Source organism: Callithrix jacchus, chromosome 16 (genome assembly GCF_049354715.1).
Source record: "Callithrix jacchus isolate 240 chromosome 16, calJac240_pri, whole genome shotgun sequence".
Taxonomy (NCBI): Eukaryota; Metazoa; Chordata; class Mammalia; order Primates; family Cebidae; genus Callithrix; species Callithrix jacchus.
This window is the reverse complement of record NC_133517.1, coordinates 33702820-33725073: the sequence shown is the minus strand read 5'-3', so window position 1 is coordinate 33725073 and position 22254 is coordinate 33702820.

Below are 22254 nucleotides of genomic sequence, written 5' to 3'. Positions count from 1 at the left end.
GTATTAAACACTACTGACCATGTTAACCTTTTATATGACTGACCATGTTTTAAGGAGCAACAGCCCTCATTTGTTATCATAGACAATACAAGCCTTTCATGATTATTGTGGTCATTTCATTCTCAAATTTTACTATCTGCTATTTTTTCTGGTCCTTCTATCATCTGAAATTATAATCTCTCTATGGGTAACTAAAAGCTTGTTTGTGAAAAATCACACACATGCCTCCGTGTGTGTGTGCATGTGTGTGTGTGTCCATCAACTTCCTTCCAAGAATTCTGTGGCAGATAAAATTATTACAACTTGAATCAAACATCTATCATACTGAAATAATAGTATCCCAAGTCAGCAAGACCTCTGTACAATGTAGAATGGGCAGGCTACACCCTCTAGAACTATCACCTCTCACAAAGGGATATCATTGGCAACCCTGTACCACAATTTGGTGCCATCCAGCAAGAAATATATCAAGACTTATTTTAGCAGTTTACAGGCAATATTGTCAGATTTGTTAATACACTAAACTCTGCATTTAAAGGGACCATGCTGCATTGCCAAACACTGTTTTCTTTTCTTTCTTTTCTTTTGTGCTTCACATCTCAAAATCTAGTTTCCCAAGAAGTCCATATAAATTAGACAGAGGTCAGAAGTGTCCAGTTCAGTGAGTCATTTGAGATTACTAATAAGTATGGCTGTAACTCTGTGTTCACAGTACCGTTCTAGGTGCTGGATGTGAGATCAGATTGTGCATACCTAAAGTGGAGGCAAAGTATCAAGCCAGAAAACGCAAATAAAATATAAATTTGGCTGCTGATAACAGAAAACTGGAAAGGCTTTGACACAGTCAATGAGTTCCGCAGATGTTCAGGTGCTGAGTTCAGAAGCAATGATGTTACTGGTCTCTACCCGTCCTTTCCCCTCAGCCTCCAGGACAGCCCAGAATATGTCCTGGTACTTAGGACATATGTTCATGGCTCACCACATAAGCTGCCTTTCTCCACATCCCTGAGAACTTCTGTTTCTAGAAGTGAAAGGAAAAGGGAGAGCCTTATGGATTTGATGATTAAGGGGAAAGTGTGAGATCTGGGAAACCACCCTCAATGTGAGCAAATGGATTGATAACCTAAACTATTAGAAATCACCATTTTCCAAACAATTTCTAACACAAAATGCCACCTTTGGATAAATTAGGGAAGCAAGTCATTCTGATTGTATTTTTAAAATAGAAAATTCTTTGCATCTATTTAATTGACTGTCAGCTTTCCTAGGTATAGTCTGAAAATCCACAGGCCAATGGAACCTGGGGAATCCTTTAAATACATAAACAAGGTGTTTTGGCATCTCAGCCTCTTAATGATGAAGACTGAAGCATTTCTCTCTCCCTCCCTTTCCTCCTTCCTTTTTCTGTTTTTTCTCCTTTTATCCAATTCCTCGTGAGTGCAAGACTTTGAATACTAGGAAGTTATAACAAATTCACAAAGGAAAAAGTTAAAAAAAATGAAATAAAAGATGGCTGGTTACCTCAAAATCTCTCAAAGGAGACATTTCTACATTAGATGAATCTCCCACATTACTTCCAAGTAGCCTGCCTCTCTATCACAGATCCCTGGGAAAGCCAGGTAGATGGATTGATAAACAGAGAATCATATGAATCTAAGATTAACATTGATTGGAGCCTGCATGTGAGCATTTCTCCTTTAAAGAATATGTTGGCCAGGAGCAGTGGCTCGCACCTGTAATCCCAAAATTTTGGGATGCTGAGCGGGAAGATCTCTTGAGGTCAGGAGTTCGAAACCAGTTTGGCCAACATGGTGAAACCCCGTCTCTATTAAAAAAAAAAAAATACAAAACAAATTAGCCAGGCGGCGTGGTGGGTGCCTGCAATCCCAGTTACTTGGGAGGCTGAGGCAGGAGAATCACTTGAACCCATGAGGCAAAGGTTACAGTGGGTCAAGATCGCACCACTGCACTCCAGCCTGTGCAATAGAGTGAGACTCTGTCTAAAAAAAAAAAAAAAAAAAAGAGTATGTTAAAGGTGCATACCCTACCTTTCCCACCTTTTTGACCAGAAGTCTTAAGACAAATCACATATATTGGCCTCTTAAACAGAACAAGGGAACCAAGACTTCCTAAAAAAATTAATTCCTCCTAAAATAAAGTAATTCTTCTATATTTCCTAAGGTACATTTATTGTTATTTTTACCCTATCATCAGCATTGCCATCATCAACATCTATGCGTCTGTATCCCCAACAAATGATAAAGAGAGGTAAGAAAAGAGATCTGGGTAAAAGTTGTCAATCCTGAGTTCTAGTATTTGTCACTACTGAATTTAAAGTCATTTGAACCTTCCAGGCATTGGTTTCATCCTCTCTAAAAAGCTCTTCTATATCCTTTCTAGACTTAATTTTGTACAGTTTTTAAATTCTAACTTAAAACATCATTCAGGGATAAAATCTATCCACTTGGGCAGAGCTGATTATGGAGAAGTTGATCTAGAGACAAATTCTTAAAGAATAAGAGGATATTGTTAGTCTTCCTTTACAGATGAAGAAACTGAAGTACTGAATGGTTAAATTACTACTTTCCCAAGGTCAATAAATTTGTGAGCAGTAGTATCAGTAACCATACCTTGATATGGATGAGGAGAACCTGTGGGGTCACGTCTGGACCCTAGTTTGCTGTGTGACTTTGGGTTGCCTAAGGTCTCTGAACACTGATTTTTCCTGTCAATATAATAGGGAATAATATAATACCTACATCTCAGGACTGTCATGACTTAACACATGAAAAATAACTGGTTAGTGCTTTATACGTAATAGGGGATCAGTAAGTGTTAGTTTGTTTTCTTAGCCACATCACGCTGCTCATGGTATGCCAAAGGGAAGGTGGTAAGGATTTGATCTGACACGGAGTAGGTGATAGCAACCTTTGTTAGCCATAGCATCTAGTTAAGTAGGTTTTAATCTCTGTGTCCTACTGCCCTCTTCTGGATATTAAATATCAGATCAGCTTGTGAATTCAGTTTATTGGTCCCAATTAAGCAAACTCTGGATGTGACTCAATAATGCCTGCTTCAGAGAGCAAGGGGGGCAATTAGTGGATGCAGCAAGTGGACATTTACAAAAGAATCAAGAGCTAGAAATGATAAAGCGATTACTAACTGCCGTATCTATCCAGTAGCTCTAAGCTATGAGGAAGTGGCTTAAAGCCGCAGTCCTCAACCTTTTTGGTACCAGGGACCAGTTTCATGGAAGACAATTTTTCCATGGACAAGGGCAGGGAGAGGAGGGGGTGGCTGAAGTGGCAGATGGTCTCTGGATGATTCAAGTGCATTGCATTTATTGTGCACTTGACTTCTATTATTACTGCATTGTAATAGATAATGAAATAATTATACAACTCACCATAATGTAGAATCACTGGGAGCCCTGAGCTTGTTTTCCTGCAACTAGATGATCCCATTTGGGGGTGATGGAAGGCAGTGACAGATCATCAGGCATTAGATTCTCATAAGGAGCACGCAACCTGGATCCCTCACATGTGCAGTTCACAATAGGGTTCGAGTTCCTATGAGAATCTAATGCTGCCACTGATCTGACAGAGCTCAGGAGGTAATCCTCACTCACCCACTGCTCACCTCCAGCTGTGCAGCCTGGTTCCTAACAAACCATGGACTGGTACTGGTCTATGGACCAGGGGTTGGGGACTCCTGTTTAAAGTACAGTTCCTGTCATGGGTGTTCCAGGTAGTCTAACACCAATTGAGAGTTCCAAATTAGAACAAATACAGATACTGACTAAACATGTAGATACACAGATATAAATAACCAAAAAAAAAAAAACCACTTTATGAAGGACTTGGAAAGGGATCCAAACCTATTTGAGGTTAGTCACATCTACTAGGCTATAGCTCTAGCAATTCAATTTTAGCACATATTTTTCTCCAAGCTTTTAAACCATTAATTGCATTTATTCACAAAAATAGAATCCACCTGTTTCTAATTCATTTACACCTTTTATAACAAACTGATGTTTGTACCAAGTTGATGTCCAAAATGCCAAAGATATCCTTATAAATGTTAAGATGGTTAGAAGTATTTCTTAGGGTAAACATGTTGAATATCCTAAATGAATTATAAAATATTTAAAATCCAAGTAGCAGGCATGTTAAATAATATATAGACATTTGAAATATGGAGAGTAACATTCACTTCAGGCAAAGAGTGAAATTCAAATTTCCTTCTAAAAATTAATAGAAAAGAGATACTTTGTTGTATTACCTTTTGATTCACCAAAGGTATAAATATATGGGTGTCCAGGTGCAGTGGCTCACTCCTGTAATCCCAGCACATTGGGAGGCCAGGGCAGGCGGATCACTTGAGGTCAGGAGTTCAAAGCCAGCCTGGCCAACATGGTGAAACCCTGTCTCTACTAAAAGCACAAAAATTAACTGGGCATTGTGGTGAATGCATGTAATCCCAGCTACTCAGGAGGCTGAGAAGGAGACTTGCTTGAACCCGGGAGGTGGAGGTTGCAGTTAGTCAAGATCACACCACTACACTCTGGCCTGGATGACAGAAGGAGACTCTGCCTCAAACAAACAAACAAACAAAAAGATATGGGTGATCCAAATTTTACTTTTGAGAAAAATGAAAAATCCGGACAACTAGACAATACCTTAGACTTTTCGACCCTTGAGATTAATTTTTAAGTTGGTTGTGCTCAGTATATTACCATTTTAGGAAAAAAATGAATAACTCTTGGCTTGCAATAGACAAATACATTAGTGAGTGGGTGATGAATACGTGATTCAACAGAAGAAATGCCCTTAGAGTTTAAAAAATGCAACATGTTTTTCTTTCCCATTGCTTCTAGGATCTATACATTTCTAACATAAGTTATTCTTCCCTAGTACTTCAAACAGTTGTTTTATGATCCATACCATGTAACTGGAGATTTCTATTTCTTTAAAAGCAAGATATTTATAAGGAGAGATTTGGGGAAGTCAAGTCACATTTGAAATGCACTAAAGAGAAATTATAAACATTCTGAAAATAAATTATTCTATGAAGAATGGTTTTTATGTGTTTAACAAAATTATTTTTGTTTTATGAATCTCTATTATCACACACTGAGTTGGTTAAAGTAGAATTTGCAAAGCAGTGTTATTTATTAGAAAACACCAAGAACTGCCCTTGTTTAGACTTTAGGTTAATAGATTAGAAATAATGTTCCCAACATTACCCAGCAAAGGAGGGATGGAGCAGGAGTCAACTTCAGGACTGCAAGATACTAGATATCTGCTGTTTCCTTCAAGAACACATGCACAGCTTCAAGCATACAGACACACAGTTAATATGCCCATGCATTCATTCAGCAAACACTAACGCCCTACAATCAAGACCCAGTACAAAAAAACATTTTTAAAAATCCCCAACATACCCCTACAGAAGGAATGACCTGTCTCTGCTTCCTGCTGACTTGTTCGCTCTTCTATTTTTGCCTTTATTACATAATATTATAATTATTATTTATACGTGTCATTTATCTAGACTATGAACTCAATAAAAGTTTAGCTTCTGTGTCTCATTCATATTTTTATCTCTAGCACCTAACCTGATGCCTAGAACATAGTAGCTATTTCAACAAATATTACTGCAAATATGGAGAATTTATCTGAAATTTTGATTGGTTTCTCTGAGTGTCAAACACTAAATTTCGGAGTCAGCTGACCTCTACAACACTCCTCTGCCCACAGACAGCACCCATCTCCCAGTTAATTCAGTAGTAGTGAGTTTTCAGTCACAAATGCTATTCAATATCTGGCTTGGGAACAACTTGGTGGGAATTAAAATATTAAATAGAGATAGGAATAGATAACTTCTAAGGCTTCTTCCAAACATGGCCTCCTGTAAGTCTAATGGGAGATGGCTGTTTTCTTGCTCCCTTATTCTCCCTCTTCTTACTTTGCAAGAGCAGCTAAGGCAATGATACTCAATTCCTGAATACCTGGAATGTTTTGCAAATACAAAACTAGAAAAGCTCAGCTGGACTAGTATGGTAAATTCTTACCCTATAAATCATCCAGGGAATTTGGATAGACTATCTCCACTCTCTGCAGACCTCCTAAGTTCTAAGGTTATTCATTACTTCCTACTGATTTTGATTCATATGTCTCATCACATTTTCCAGGTGGGGCCTTTTCTCTGTCACTTATATCAGCATTTCCTTGTGCACTGACTCTCCCACCAGTATTTTTTCTTTTTTACTTTTAAGTTCAGGGGTACATGTGCAGCTTTGTTATACAGGTAACTCATGTCACAGGGGTTTTCTGTGCAGATTATTTAATCACCCAGGTACTAGGCCTAGTACTCAATAGCTATTTTTTTTCTGATCCTCTCCCTCCTCCCACCCTCCACCCGCAAGTGGGCCTCAGTGTCTGTTGTTGTCTTCTTTGTGGCCCTATGTCATCATTTAGCTCTCACTTATAAGTGAGAATATGCAGTATTTGGTTTACTGTTCCTACGTTAGTTTGCTAAGGATAATGGCCTCCAGCTCCATTCATGTTCCTGACAAGGAAATGATCCTGTCCATTTTTATGGCTGCATAGTATCCCATGGTGAATATGTACCACATTTTCTTTATCCAATCTGCCACTGATGGGCATTTAGGTTGATTCCATGTCTTTGTTATTATAAACAGTGCTGCAATGAACATACAAATGCATGTCTCTTTATGGTAAACAATTTATATTTCTTTGAGTATACACCCAGTAATGGGATTGCTGAGTCTAATGGTAGTCTATTTTTAGCTCTTTGAGTAATTGCCATACTGCTTTCCACAATGGTTGAACTAACACTCCCACCAACAATGTATAAACATTCCCTTTTCTCCACCTTGCCAGCATCTGTTATTTTTTTACTTTTTAATAATGGCCACTCTGACTGGTGTGAGATGGTATCTCATTGTCTCCCACCAGTTTTAATTACAGCTGACACAAGCACTACCATGTGTAAGGATTGTGCTGGACACTTTACATCTATTGTGTCATTATCCTCCTAAGAGCATAATTTTATTTCCACGTTAAAGGACCTCAAAACTGAAACTGAGTAACCTGCCCAATTGCTGCCATTAGAGATTAGTGGAGCCACAGTTTAAACCCATGTTCTTCCTACTCCAAGGTGTATGTGCTTAAGCACTAAGCTAGTGCTTCTCAAATTTTGCTATACATACGAATTATCTAGGGTAATGAATAAAAGCTGATCCTGATTCAGTCGAACTGTAGAGGGGTTTGAAATTCTGCATTTGTAACAAGCTTTCAGAATCAGAGATCTGCTAGTCCTTTGATTACTCTGAGTAGCAAGGCTTTATGCCATCCACCCTTCCTACATTCTTCCTTGCCTTCAGGCTTTAAACAGTTAGTTCTTCTTGGTTTCACCCCAGATTTGGAGATGATCAAGAAAACAGTTGGAAAGCATGAGGAGGTGAGTTAACCACTCCTGGCACATGCATTGTAACCCATGCAGTTACCTACCCAACAGCTAACCAGCACCATAACTGACCACACAGCAGCCAGGTACACTGATGTACAGAAAAGCATCTTCACTCCACTGGAGAATAGAAAGACAGTCTTATAACTCATCTCCTCTCTGACCTAAACCCACCAGAATCTAAATTTAACTATCAAACAGCTAATCAGCACCATAATTGACCACACAGCAGCCAGGTATACTGATGTACATGCAAGCATCTTCACTCCACTGGAGAAGAGAAAAACAGTCTTATAACTCATTTCCTCTCTAAACTAAACCCAACAGAATTTAAATTTAACTGTCAAAAACAAATAAGTAAATAATGCATTGAGCTATTGAACAATATATTATCTATAAATAGCTACTTTTTAAAGCAAGATACTAAAATGTAAGGGCTTTTTTAAAACTAAACAAGAATACTGACACCAAAGGAAGATCAGGACAAGCAAATTTAATGACTTAATGTTGCACAATATAAAATCATTCCAGTTGAATAACTTTTAATTCATTATAATGCATATATGCCAATTATGCCTGATTTATTAAGAGTAGTTCAGCAGTGCTAGGTCCTGAAATATAACACTGGTTGCCATGACATCAAGCCTTTCCAAGGACATCTTAAGGATCATGAAAGTGTCAAGGTGATAAGTTTGACACTGCATGGGTTTAATGATAGATGACCATACTGCTGCATTGTTGTGCCAGAGAAAACACCTCAGACACAAGGTAGAAGAATAAAGGTTTTATATATATGCAGCCTCTTCTTTTACTAGAGATAGTTTAAAAGCAGCCAAAAGAAACTGATGTCATTTAAATACAGGATTATTTATTTGTGTGCATGTATATGTATGTGTATGTGTGTGTGTGTGTGTGTGTGTGTGTGTGTGTGTATACACAGTTATGTGTCACTTAACAACAGAGCTATGTCCTGAGAAAGGCATTGCTAGGCAATTTAATCATTGTTCAAACATCATAGGCTACAAACTCATACAGCATGTTACTGTGCCGAGTACTGTAGGCAGCTGTAACACAATGCTAAGTATTTATATACCTAAATATATGTAAACATAGAAAAGGTACAGTAAAATACTTTATAAAATATTTTTTAAATGGTATAGCTGCACAGGGGGCACTTACCATGAATGGAGATTGCAAAATTGGAAGTTGCTCTGGGTGGACAGTGAGTGAGTGGCAAGTGACTGTGAAGGCCTAGGACATTACTGTACCCTACCACAGACTTTATAAACACTGTACACTTAGGTCACACTAAATGTATTTTGTAATACATTTACAGAACAGAGGCCTCAGAAATAACACCACACATCTGCAACCATCTGATCTTTGACAACTCTGACAAAAACAAGCAATGGGGAAAGACTCCCTATTTAATAAATGGTGTTGGGAAAACTGGCTAACCATATGCAGAAAACTGAAACTGGATCCCTTCCTTACACCTCACGCAAAAACTAACTTAAGATGGATTAAAGATTTAAACATCAGACCTAACACCATAAAAACCCTAGAAGAAAACCTAGGCGATATCATTTAGGACAAAGGTATCCACAAAGGCTTCATGAGTAAAACACCAAAAGTAATTGCAACAAAAGCCAAAATTGACAAATGGGATCTAAGTAAACTGAAGAGCTTCTGCACAGCAAAAGAAACTATCATCAGAGTAAACAGGCAACAACATACAGAACAGGAGGAGACTTCTGCAATCAATCCATCTCACAAAGGTCTAATATCCAGAATCTACAAGGAACTTAAACAAATTTACAAGAAAAAAACAACCCCATCAGAAAGTGGGCAAAGGATCTGAACAGACACTTCTCAAAAGGAGACATTTATGCAGCTAACAAACATATGAAAAAAGCTCATCATCACTGGTCATTAGAGAGATATCAATCAAAACCACAATGAGATGCCATCTCACACTAGTTAGAATGGTCATCATCAAAAAGTCAGGAGACAACAGATGCCGGAGAGGCTGTGAAGAAATAGAAACACTTTACACTGTTGATGGGAGTGTAAATTAGTACAACCATTGTGGAAGACAGTGTGGCAACTGCTTGAGGATCTAGAACTAAAAATACCATTTGACCCAGCAATCCCATTACTAGGATTATAAATCATTCTACTATAAAGATACATGCACACATATGTTTATCACATTACTATTTACAATAGCAAAGACTTGGAACCAACCCAAATGCCCATCAATGATAGACTAGATAAAGAAAATGTGACACAAATATACCATGGAATACCATGCGGCCATAAAAAAGGATGAGTTCATGTCCTTTGCTTGGTCATGGTTGAAGCTGGAAACCATCATTCTCAGCAAACTAACACAGGAACAGAAAACCAAATACCACATGTTATCACTCATAAGTGGAAGTTAACCAATGAGAACATATGGGCACAGGGAGGGGAATATCACACACTGGGGCCTGTTGGGAGGTGGAGAGCAAGGGGAGGGATAGCATTGAGAAACTCCTAATGTAGATGACGAGTTGATGTGTGCACCAACCACCATGGCACATGTATACCTATTTAACAAACCTGCACATTCTGTACTTGTATCCCAGAACTTAAATTATAATAATAAAAAATGTATTTTTTAATGATAAGCTTGTGTCCTTTGTAGGGACATGGATGAATATGGAAACCACCATTCTCAGCAAACTGACATAAGAACATAAAATCAAACACCGCATGTTCTCACTTATAGGCAGGTAGGTTGAACAATGAGAACACATGGACACAGGGAGGGGAGCATCACACACTGGGGTCTGTTGCGGGGACTAGGGGAGGGACAGCAGCAGGTGAGGAGGTTTGGGAGAGATAACATGGGGACAAATGCCAGATATAGGTGATGCGGGGAGGGAGGCAGCAAACTACCTTGCCACGTATGTACCTATGCAATAGTCCTGTATGATCTGCACATGTACCCCAGAACCTAAATACAATGAAAAAAAAACTTCCAGAAAATAAAAATTTTTAAATATATAAATTTTTTTCTTCAATAAATTAGCTTATTTAACACTTAGCTTAAAACACATACACATTGTAAAGTTATACAAAAATTTTTTCTTTATATCTTTATCCTACAAGTTTTCTAGCTTAAAATTTTATTTTTTACTTTTTAAATTTTGTTGTCAAAAACTACTACACAAATACACACATTAGCTGAGGCCTACACAGGGTCAGGATCATCAGTGTCACTGTCTTTCACCTCCACATCTTGTCCCACCAGAAGGTCTTCAGGGGAAATACACACGGAGCTGCCATCTCCTATGATGCCTTCCCCTGGAATACCTCCTGAAGAACCTGCCTGAGGCTGTTTTACAATTAACTTTTTTAATAAGTAGAAGGAGTGCACTCTTCAATAATAATTAAATGAACAGTATAGTAAACATGTAAACTAGTAACATGGTCTTTTATGATCCTTATCAAGTATTATATACTGGACATAATTGTATGTGCTATACCTTTACATGCTTGGCAGCCCAGTAGGTTCGTTTACATCTGCATCACCACAGACATGTGAGTAATATATTGGTCTACAACTTTGCAAATGGCTAGGACATCACTAAAAACAGGAATCTTTCAGCTCTATTATAATCTTATGGGACCATCATTATATATAGTCCATCATTGACCAAAATGTCATTATGCAGTGCATGATTAATCACATACACACACATACACATATTCTTATATCATATATAAAAATGTACATTGAATTCACTCTTCCATTAGCTACTACATTCAATTTAAAAGTGAATCCTGGGGTAGTGATGAATATGTTAGTCATGGAGATTGTTAAGGCAGTAAAAACTATTCTGTTTGTTACTGCAATGGTAGATACATGGCATTATGCATTCACCAAAATGCATAGAATGGTACAACACAAAGAGTGAAACTTAATGTAAACTATGGCTTCTAGTTAATAACAATGTATCAATATTTCTTTACTAATTGTAACAAATGTACCACATAATACAAGGGAACTGGGAGGTGGGGAGGTGAAGCAAGAATCTCTACTCCCTGCTCAAATTTTCTACAAATCTATTTTTCTATAAATCCAAAACTAGCCTAAAAATAAAATTTATCATTATATGAAATATTATATATAGTTAAATTATATACAAAATATATAGAGAGGGATATAAATATAGATTAAAACTCGTGGAGGAACTACTAGAGATAAATTAATATGGCATGGTCAGGAAATAAGTGGTACTACCAGGTAAGAAAAATTTTAAAGTTGTGAAGTTGAAAATATCTACCTTCAAGTCTCACAATGCCGCCCTCTCTGTTTGTCACCTCCTGTGTGTAGTCCCCACACATGCATGCACACACAGCAGCCTCACACAAGCCTGTGCCTGACCAGTGCCCTCCATTATTGCCACTGGGTCCTGATAAAAATCCATCTATGTTCCAGAAATCGGCTTACCCATCAAACTACCTAACCCCTGCTCCACCTCCCCAGGGCTTCTCTCCTCACAGAGATGATGCTGAAGAGGAAAAGGAAGTGTTCTGGGCCACAGTGGACTTAACACAAGCACTCATTCCCACCAGAGAATTAACTTCTTGCCTTGGCTTAATCTAAGATGCATGTCTCAGCAGGCACTCAAGAAATCATTTTAATGACAAAAAAAAAAAAAAAAAAAAGTGTTTTTCAGATCCAGAGAACAAAGCTGGAGAGGGAATATTTTGAGGCATGGGATCCATTGGTACTCCCAACCCTACCATGACCACTGCAGGAGCTGCTTGCCCCAGCCTTTACTAAGGAAAAAGAAGGAAGGTCTGCATTGTGTGGCAAGCTTAGCACATATCAAGCAAGATTATCAGTGAAGAGTAGACACCCACTCTACATAACTGTCTATTTCATCATGGCCATCTTGCCTTCACCATTGTCTTTCCTTGGCTACTTTCAAGAAATAGAAAGTTCACATGTTCCTAGAGGCAGCTCCATTTTGGTGTTAACCTAGGGACCGTTCCTGGGATTCTGGGGGTTGCGGAGACAGAGAAGCAGAGGTTTGGTGCTGTCAAAGGGAAAAAAGAAAACAATGTAACTCAGGAGTTCATGAATTGCTCAACATATCTCCTGTAAGGTCTTCTTACCCTTTAAAATCAAATCCTTCTCTCAAGTGTTTTCTTTCTGTCCATATTTTCTTTCCCCTTAAGTTCCAGTTGACTATCTCTGAACTTTATAGCAAGCACTGGGTTCAGCGTTACACAGTATTGTTCTGTTTCACTTCAACAAGGAGGCCTGGGAAACACAATCTGTGAAAGAATGATCTCTGTCTGCAATTATTAGTATAAATGTTCCTCTAGAACTCACTAGTGGCCATATAGTCTTTAGTTTTATTTGAGAACATTCCTGGCTTGTTTTCTATTAATGGCAAGGCAGGCAGAGAGCATAGTAAATGAAAAGATATTTCCAGCTGGGTTCTCAGTGAGATTTACTTTTCAGTAAATAAAGTACCCCTGGGAATAAACTGTTCATCCTTTGAGATGTATTACTATAGTTCCTATCATATCTGTCAATTCAGGAAAAGAGACAATTTGCTAAGTATCCTGTTTCCCTGGAAATTAATTCTTCTGTGAACTGCTTCAACCACTTTGTGCTTTTACCTCTTAGATCAAATATAGATTCTTGGCCTCCTCTTCAAAGCCACCCACCACTCCATCTCCTCTCTCAGAGCCTCTTTTGCCCTCTTGACAGGCTGCATTATGGCCAGCACATCAGCTGCTTGCTGGCTTTGCTGCCATGCATGTGAAAGCCTCAGACTCATTGGAAATGCTGACTGCCTCATCCATTAGCTGATTCCCTCCTAGAAAATGACCCATACTGATTAAACACAAATGTCTGTTCTTTGCCATAACACCCAACCAGTTCCTTTTATTGTCTGTCTTAATAGTGGGTAACTCATCTATTTTCTATACTTAGAATAGTCTTATTAAAAATGGATGAACAACAAAATCTACTTACACTATCAAGTCCTACCTGCCCCAGTCCTGCCCACCATCAAGTATTGAAGTTGGCAAAGCCTTCCCTAGTAGCCAATGTTGGAGTTTGGGATTGCTAAGCAACTGCCTTTCCCTTTCCAGGTTTTTAACCATTTGAAAGTGGATGCTAGCAACTATGGGGAGGGAGGATCAGAATAACTGATTAGATTCTTTATTTTAGGAGCTGGATAAGACAATATGGCAAGACTTCTATTCTTACTCTCCCCAAATTGGGAGCTAACTGCTCCTGGCTTAAGCAGCCTACAGCCAATGGAGAAGCTGGAACCAAGTGAGCAGAGATCTGGTTGGGCCTGATGGAAATGTAAATTGCTTGGTCTGTTTACCACGAGAGATTGGAAACATAAGCTTTTATGATGCCTGACCTAGAAGTTCTAGAAGATCAAAGTGCAAAAAAGGAAGAGGCAGGTACCAACTGCTCCATCCTTTTGCTGATCCCATTCTACAAGTTATGCCATGGTAACAATCCCAAATCTCAGGGCCTCATGAATGCCATGTTTATTTCTTACTCAGGTAACAGTAGGGTCAATTGCAATTCACTTCTATGCCATCTTCACTCCAGAACCAGGCTGATTTTACCTGGAATATTGCCAGCCAGGTGACAGAGGGGAATGAGATGTTCCAAATAAAAAGATCTATCATGATGGTTCAGGTAAAAAGAATTCAAAAGACAAACGAAAGTGGCATCAGAGTGATGACAAGTCAGCATTGGAAATGGTAGGACACAATCAAATCAACAAGACTTGATGGTTGATTTGATGTGAGAGTAACAGAGTTCAAAGAAGAATCACTTTTACATTTGTAGATAGTTGGTGATATTCACTAAGAAGAATGGGATTGGAAATAAATGTTTTAATATTGGACATATTAAGTTTGAGGATCATCCATGAAGAGATACTCGGTTAGATTACATTGATCTAGAACTCAATAGAGAGATTATAGCTGGAATGAGAGATTTAGAATTCATCTCCCTATGGGGGCAGGTGAGTGAATGATATCACCGCAGAGTTTCTAGAATATCAAATGGGGAGGCAGCGGATAGAATCCCAGGGCAATGTTTTCCAGGCTTTTTCATGTCAGGGAACATGGACACTGATAGTGTTTGTGCAGTCCACTGAAATAAAAGGACAAGGCAGCTTGAGTCTGTGGGCAAAGAGCTCTGGATCTCTGGCTACTACAAGAACTAAGGGGATCATTATTTTGGGCTGATCGGGAAGCTCATTCCTGTGAAACATCTACATTTAGGCAACTGGAAAATAAAAGAAACTGAGGCATAGCCACAAAGGAAGGAAATCAGGAAAAATGCCATCATGGAGGCCAGAAAAAGAATTTTTAAAAAGAAACTTCAGAGAATTTACAATAAAACTGAAAGGTATGAGCTATTTTTGACAGACAGTCATGAATGAACTCAGAGAAGCATTCTGTGCAGAAGTAGTGTAGAATCAAGATTTTAGGTGGCTGAGATAAAAAATTAATATGAAAAGTATAGAGAATGAGTTTATACCACCCTAGATAAGGGCTATAAAGTAAAACAGTTTGTCATCAGGTTTGGGGGGGAGTTGTTTTAAGATGAGCAGGGCATCAGCCTTTCTCAAAGCTGAAGAAAAAGAACCCATCGAAAAAAGTAAAGTTTGTAATTAAAAGAAGGGCTGAACAATTTATAAACAAAGACACTCTGAGGAGGGGAGCCAGAACTCAGACTAGCAGGAAGAAGGCCAAATCTTGCCTTGAGGTATAAAAGAGGAGGATTCATTCAGGCAGATGCAGTTAAGTCATAGGTGGTAGGTAACAGCATGATAGACTCTTCTTTCTGAAGTGATGATACTTCCATTGACAGGTGATGCAGGCATAGGTAGGGCCAGGCTTCAGGAAATATTCTAAGCAAAGGTGCACACAGGGCTTCAGAGCAGTGCACCAGTAAGCTGGGCATATACAAAACATTATACAATGGACTCTTTCCTTGCACCTTTTGTGTATCCATGTCCAAATGAAATAAACAGAGCTTACTCCCAGAAAAGTGATTAATCTACCAAAAAAAAAAAACTATGCTCTTTTCCTCCATCACAACAATATCTTCTGATTCGCCTCCTCCATTTTCTACCTACTTCATTCCTTTCCAAATACATTGGCCTTCTTGCTGTTCCTTGAAAAATTAGCATGCTCCTGACTCAGGGTCTTGCTCAAACTATTCTCTCTGCAATAGATCTTTTTTTTTTTCATCTATTGGCATGGCATTATTCCTCAGTTGCTTTATATCTCTACTAAAACCTCATCTTCTACAGTATTCCCTGTTCAATTATTTCAAATAGCACCCTTCTATTACTCTCCCACTGACATATTTTTCACTGGATTGTTTGTTTACTGCCTGTCCCCACCTCTAGCCCCCAGGGGACCTAGTCTCTTTGGTAACCTATTATACTTCAGTGTCTAGAAGAGCACCTGGCAAACAGAGTGGTCGAGTGCTCAATATTTGCTGATCGAATGCCATTGCTATTTTCTACCCTGTGTCTTCTTTAGTAAAGATCCCTCCCCTTTCCAGTGCCCATGCCTTTTAACTTTCCCTTCTTTCCATCAGATCAGGAAAGGATTGGCTATCAGATCAGCGAACCATAATCGCTTGAGTTCTCTTCAGTGTGATAAATTTTGGTCAATGTATTTCCTTAAATATTAATTTATCATTCAAACTTGGATTCCTTATTGTGGAGTAAAAGGGTTTTCTCTATATTAATATAAATTCCAGCATCATAAGTTAATACCAGAAATATTGTTAAGCATAGTCATTTTAGGTTGACTAAGGAATAGGGAGCCACTAGGAAAGATCTTTCTCCTAACTAATCCTGCCCTGTTATGTACCATTTCAGACCCCTTTGGCCTCACAATCCCTCGTTCCAGCCACCACCGCAACAACCAGCTTCACATGGCTCCAAAAAACTTCACATAGGCACCATGTGACAAAGCTTGGCCTCGTGCCACTGTGGGCCTCCCACCTCATCCGGGGCTTCCTCTTGCATTCTGGTGGGCCCCACTGAGCACCTAGTGTGGTGGTTAATACTGAGTCTCAACTTCATTGGATAAAAAGATACAAAGTATTGATCCTGGGTGTGTCTGTGAGGGTGTTGCCAAAAGAGATTAACATTTAAGTCAGTGGGCTGGGAAAGGCAGACCACTCCACCCTTAATCTGGGTGGCCACAATCTAATCAGTTGCCAGAGTGGCTAGAATATAAACAGGTAGAAAAATGTGAAAAGAGAGACTGGCCTACATCTTGCTCCTGTGCTGTATGCTTCCTGCCCTCAAGCACTGGACTTCAAGCTCTCCAGTTTTGGAACTCAGACTGGCTCTCCTTGCTCCTTAGCCAGCAGACAGCCTATTGTGGGACCTTGTGATTGTGTGAGTTAATACTTAATAAACTATATATATATATATATATATATATATATATATTATTAAGTTTATTAAGTTTATTAAGAATATATATATATATATATATATTCTCCATTAGTTATATCCCTCTAAAGAACCCTGACTAATACACCCAGGAATGTATAACCTAGAAATATGAGTTTATACCTGGAGATGAACTTTTGGACAAGGAGAGATTGATACCTATGGATAAATCCTTCCTCTTCTTCTCTCCACTGTGGAATTTTGCCTCAGCATGAATTATACCTTGAATCTCATCTACATCTGATTTAGATATTTAGATAAAGCTTTGGATATTAGACTTTAGAATTGATGCCAGACTGCATTTAGACTTTTGGGGCTGTTGGAATAAAATAAATGCATTTTGCACAAATTTAGGGGATTTATAGGAGATTGCCATAAACCAAACTGTGTCCCCAAAACTCATATGTTGAAGCCCTAACCCCTAATGTGACTGTATTTAGAGAAAGGGCTTGTGAGGTGATGACAGAGGTTAAAACAGGTCATAAGGGTGGGGCCCTGATCTGATGGGGCTGCTGTTCTCATAAGAGAGAGAGACTCCAGAGTGCTCTGGCCACCCTATGAGTACACAGCAAAGAGGCAACCATCCTCAAGCCAGGTACAGAATCCTCACTGGAACTCAGCCATGCTGGCACCTTGATCTTAGACTTGCAGCCTCCAGAAATGCAAGAAAATTAATTTCTGTTGTCACCCAGATTACAGTATTTTATTATGGAAGCTTGAGCTGACCAATACAGCCCCAAGCAACTTGTCCTAAAATGTACTTTAAGTATTTCTTGTACAACAGCCCCATGAGATCAGTCAGTCTCATCTTGAGGCAGCCAGGCTGATAACACATTTCATTTTGGCTCCCTCCCCTTCCCCACCTCATTCCCCTTGGCCCTCTCTTCTACTCTCTGCGATTGCACCTCCCACTATCATCAAGCTCTGCTCTCTGAGAAACTCAGGCTAAGACACTATCTATATGCCAATGACATTCAAATTTATGTCTAAAATCCAGACCTCTCTTCAGAACTCCAGATTTGTATATCCAACTGATACTCAACATTGCCATTTGGATGTCTAATAGACATCTCAAACTCAATATGTCCAAAACTGAACTCCTGATCTTCCCCCTAAAACTTTCCACACCCACAGCCTTCCTCATCTCAATACATAGCTTCTTTCTGCAGTTGCTGAGGCCAAAATCTGTGAAATTATCTTTAACTCTCCTTTTTCTCTCATATCTTACGTCAAATCCCTTAGAAAATCTTGTTGACTTTGTCTTAAAATATATCCAAAATCCAGTCACTTCCTACTACTAGCATCCTGATCTGAGCCACCGTCACCTATTGCCTGGATTATTACAACAGTCTCTTTCATTGAGTCCCCATTTTGACCTTTATTTCCATCCCTTACAGTTTTCTTTACACAGTAGCCAGAGGAATCCTGTTAAAGAATATGTTAATTATGTCACTCCTCTGCTCAAAATCCTGCAATGGCTCCTCATTTTACTCAGGGTAAAAGCCCAAGGCCCTTCATGATGACTTCCAGGACAAGTGAGATAGAAAATACCTTTTGCTATTGGGTTATTAGAGGAGGATTCACTTATAAAGTGATATTTGAACAGAGACCTGAAAGAACTGAAGGAAAAGTACCCCAGGCACAGGGTCATCAAGTGCAAAGGTGTCTGAGGAATGATCTTACTTGACATTTACCAAAGCACAAGGACACCAGTGTGGCTGGAGGGAATGTATGGAAAGGGTGGAAAGTACAGGAAATGAAGTCAGTGGGGTATCAGGGAGCCAGAGCATGCAGACTATACTGTAGCATCTTACAGGTCAATGTAAGGACTTTGGCCTTTGCTCTTAGACAACATCTTTGGAAGGTTATGAACAGTAGAGTGACATGATCTGATTTGGGATTTAAATCAATCACTCAGAGTGCTGTGCTGTGAATGACCCATGGAGGACAAAGGTGAAAGCAAGGAGACTATTTAGGAGACTGGTGCTGTGATCCCAACATGAGATGCTGACTTGAATCAAGACATGCTGACTTAAACCCAGTGGATGTAGGTTTAAAAAATATAGGGTTCAGATTCTGAAGTTATTTTGAGAAGGAACCAACAGAATGTGTGGGGAAAGGCCATGCCTGCCTTGTTCACCAGGGTATTTCTAGTGCCTGGCATATGTAAGTGATCAGTCAAGTCGGACACCTCTGAGCAGACTAGAATTTTACATAGGATCAATGTCAGACTTATTTTTCTGAAAATTCAGGCAACTTCTTTCATCTCCGGCATTCTGGCATTCTGCCATCTCCCTCATATTTTAATTTATCCTCAATTGCTTGCAGCAAATCTGAGACAACATCTAAATATCTTCAAGTTTACATGTCTACAAGAAAATATTTATAGTTTCTCTGGGTTGTCAAGAATTGAATTCCTTTTAAATGTAGGTGATGTCATTTTATTTTCCTTGTTTCCTTTGAACTTATGTTTACTCTTAATGAGGTTATTTACTTTTCCTACTTGAATTTAGAATGGAAACCATCTGTGACAGTGTTTATATTAACATGACTTTACTATCCACCTGTCTGAATTGTTTTTTTATGAGACAAGGTCTCACTCTGTTGTCCAGGCTAGAGTAAAGTGGCATAATCACAGCTCACTGCATCCTCAAACTCCAGGCTCAAGCGATCCTCCTACCTCAGCCTCCTGAATAGCTGGGACCACAGGCATGTGCCATCACACCTGGCTAATTTATTTTTATTTTTTGTAGAGACAAGATCTTGCTATGTTGCCCCAGCTGATCTCAAATGCCTAGGCTCAAGCAATCCTCCTACCTCAGCCTCCCAAGGAGTTTGGACTATAGGTACATATATCACCATGCCTGGTTAAGTTATTATCTTTTGTAGAAATGGGTTCTCACTATATTAGCCAGGCTGGCCTCAAACTCCTAAGCTCAAGTGATCCTCCCACTTCAGCCTCCCAAAGTGTTGGGATTATAGACATCAATCACCACACCTGGCTTGTCCACAACAATGTTACTTTAATATTCCATGAAAGTTTTACCAGAAAGTTTTCCAAGAAAATAAAACTACATTGCCTGTTGTTTCTGGAACTTTCCAAAAATCCATTTCTTCAAAGAACAACTCTGCTACCCTCATCAAAGTTAAAAGCCCCTTTAACCAATTATAAATCTCCCAACTAGACTCAATAACACTTGTTTATCCTTCAAACTCTCCTTGCCATCAATCCAAAACAATTATGTCATGAACTTCACCTAGTTCCAATTAGGCCACCATACTGAAAGACCTGCTTAGACCACACCCCTAAAAGCTACTAAATACATGACTTCCATTGTCTTCCCTTTGAAATGGTCATCTCTGTTACTGCTTTGATTTACCAAAGGTATCTTTTAATATCTTTTCAGGGAATCCACAGTTGATGGATTTTTGTTCCTTTTTACAAAATATAGAGGCCAAGTAGGACTATAATAATTTCTATTTCTCTCTATCATTTTAACATTAAATCCTCCAATAATGGTTCTATTTGTTCTCTTTTTTGTTCCAAACATAGAAAATAATGTTTTTCATTTTCTTTAGCACTTTTTTCCTAATCTTAGCGCATTTAGAACTTTTCAATCGTCCACACATTGTTTCTTCCTTCACCTCTAAGCCTGCATATCCTCACCTTTCAATGAGAGCGAATACCCCCTGCTCCACAGGAAAATGGGGAGATTAAGTGAGATAATGTTTGCGAATATATTTTGCTGTTCAATTATCAAGGACAGAGTCCTCCTTCATTTTCTCATAGCTTTTTGCATTTATCTCTATTTTAGTCCCTACATATGGCTCTCTTTCTTTCACTGTAAACTCTGAAACAGTAGGAATTTCCATCTTTTTATCTATCTCAAAATGTTGTCTAGGGTGTGTCCACAGTTAGTTTTCTGTAACACAGGAGGAAGAGGAGAAAGGCCAGACTGGGCAAAGGTGTGCAGGTACCCCAAAGAGCAGGCAGATACATGTCTAAGCTCTGACAAAGCTGCAGACCTGACAGCAAGTGGGCAGCTGCCAAACCAAGGTTAAAAGCAAAAATGTTCCAGTTTCCCATGCAGAGGCAAGTGCCACTAATTGACTGTTGTTTAAGGGATACCTTTGTCACTCTTGGATCTTTCTGGTCAGGAACATCCTTGTGTCTTTTTTTTTTTTTTTTTTAGACAGAGTTTTGCTCTGTCCTCCAGGCTGGAGTGCAATGGTGCAATCTCGGCTTACTACAACCTCCGCCTCCAGGGTTAAAGCGATTCTCCTGTCTCAGCCTCCCAAGTAGCTGGAATTATAGACATGCACTACCATGCCCGGCTAATTTTGTATTTTTGGTAGAGATGGGGTTTCTCCATTTGGTCAGGCTGGTTGCCGACCTCAGGTGATCTGCCTGCTTCAACCTCCCAAAGTGCTGGGATTATAGGCCTGAACCACCATGCCCCGCCACATCCTTGTCTTAAAGGGGCCAAGTCCCCACACAGAGCAGATGTGTTTCTGAATTGTTCTACCATGGATATGGTTCATATTTCATTTTACAGCTCCCTTCCCCTCTTGAATGCGATTTCTTTGTATGGTCTGTGGCTATAAAAACCATTAAGTAAACTCTTAAAAATTCTCTTTTCAACCTTACTACCATGATAGGCACTTTCCAACATTTTTTCCCTTTACCATTAGGGACCCCAAGATAACCAAGTCACTTCCTGAGACCGTCTCACAATAGGTGGTTGGAAAAGAAATCGGACTTATCCATGGCCTCTGTGGAGCAAAATGACTGTGTCTAACAAGTATTTAATGGACACATGTCTACACAATAAGTCTGAATCTTATCATTCGCTCAGAGGACACTCATTCCAGCTAGTGTTCAAAATTCTCCTTCTGCTTTTTTTTTCTAAGTGGCACTCTAGTATACTCAGATCAGAAGAGCAAATTTATATAATCCAAGCATTGTGGTCTAAATGCTCATGTCTCCCCACATTCATATGTTGAAATCCTAATCCCCCAAGATGATGACAGTAAGAGGTGGGGAGGAAGAGACTAGGTCATGAGAGTAGAGTCCTTATGAATGAAATGAGTGTCCTTATAAAAGAGACCTGAGAGAGACCTCTCACCCCTTCCACCACACGAGGACACAGTGAGAAGACACCATCTGTGAACCAGGAAATGTGCCCTTACCAGAAAATAGAGGCCAAGGAGGATGATAATAATTTCTATTTCCCTCTAT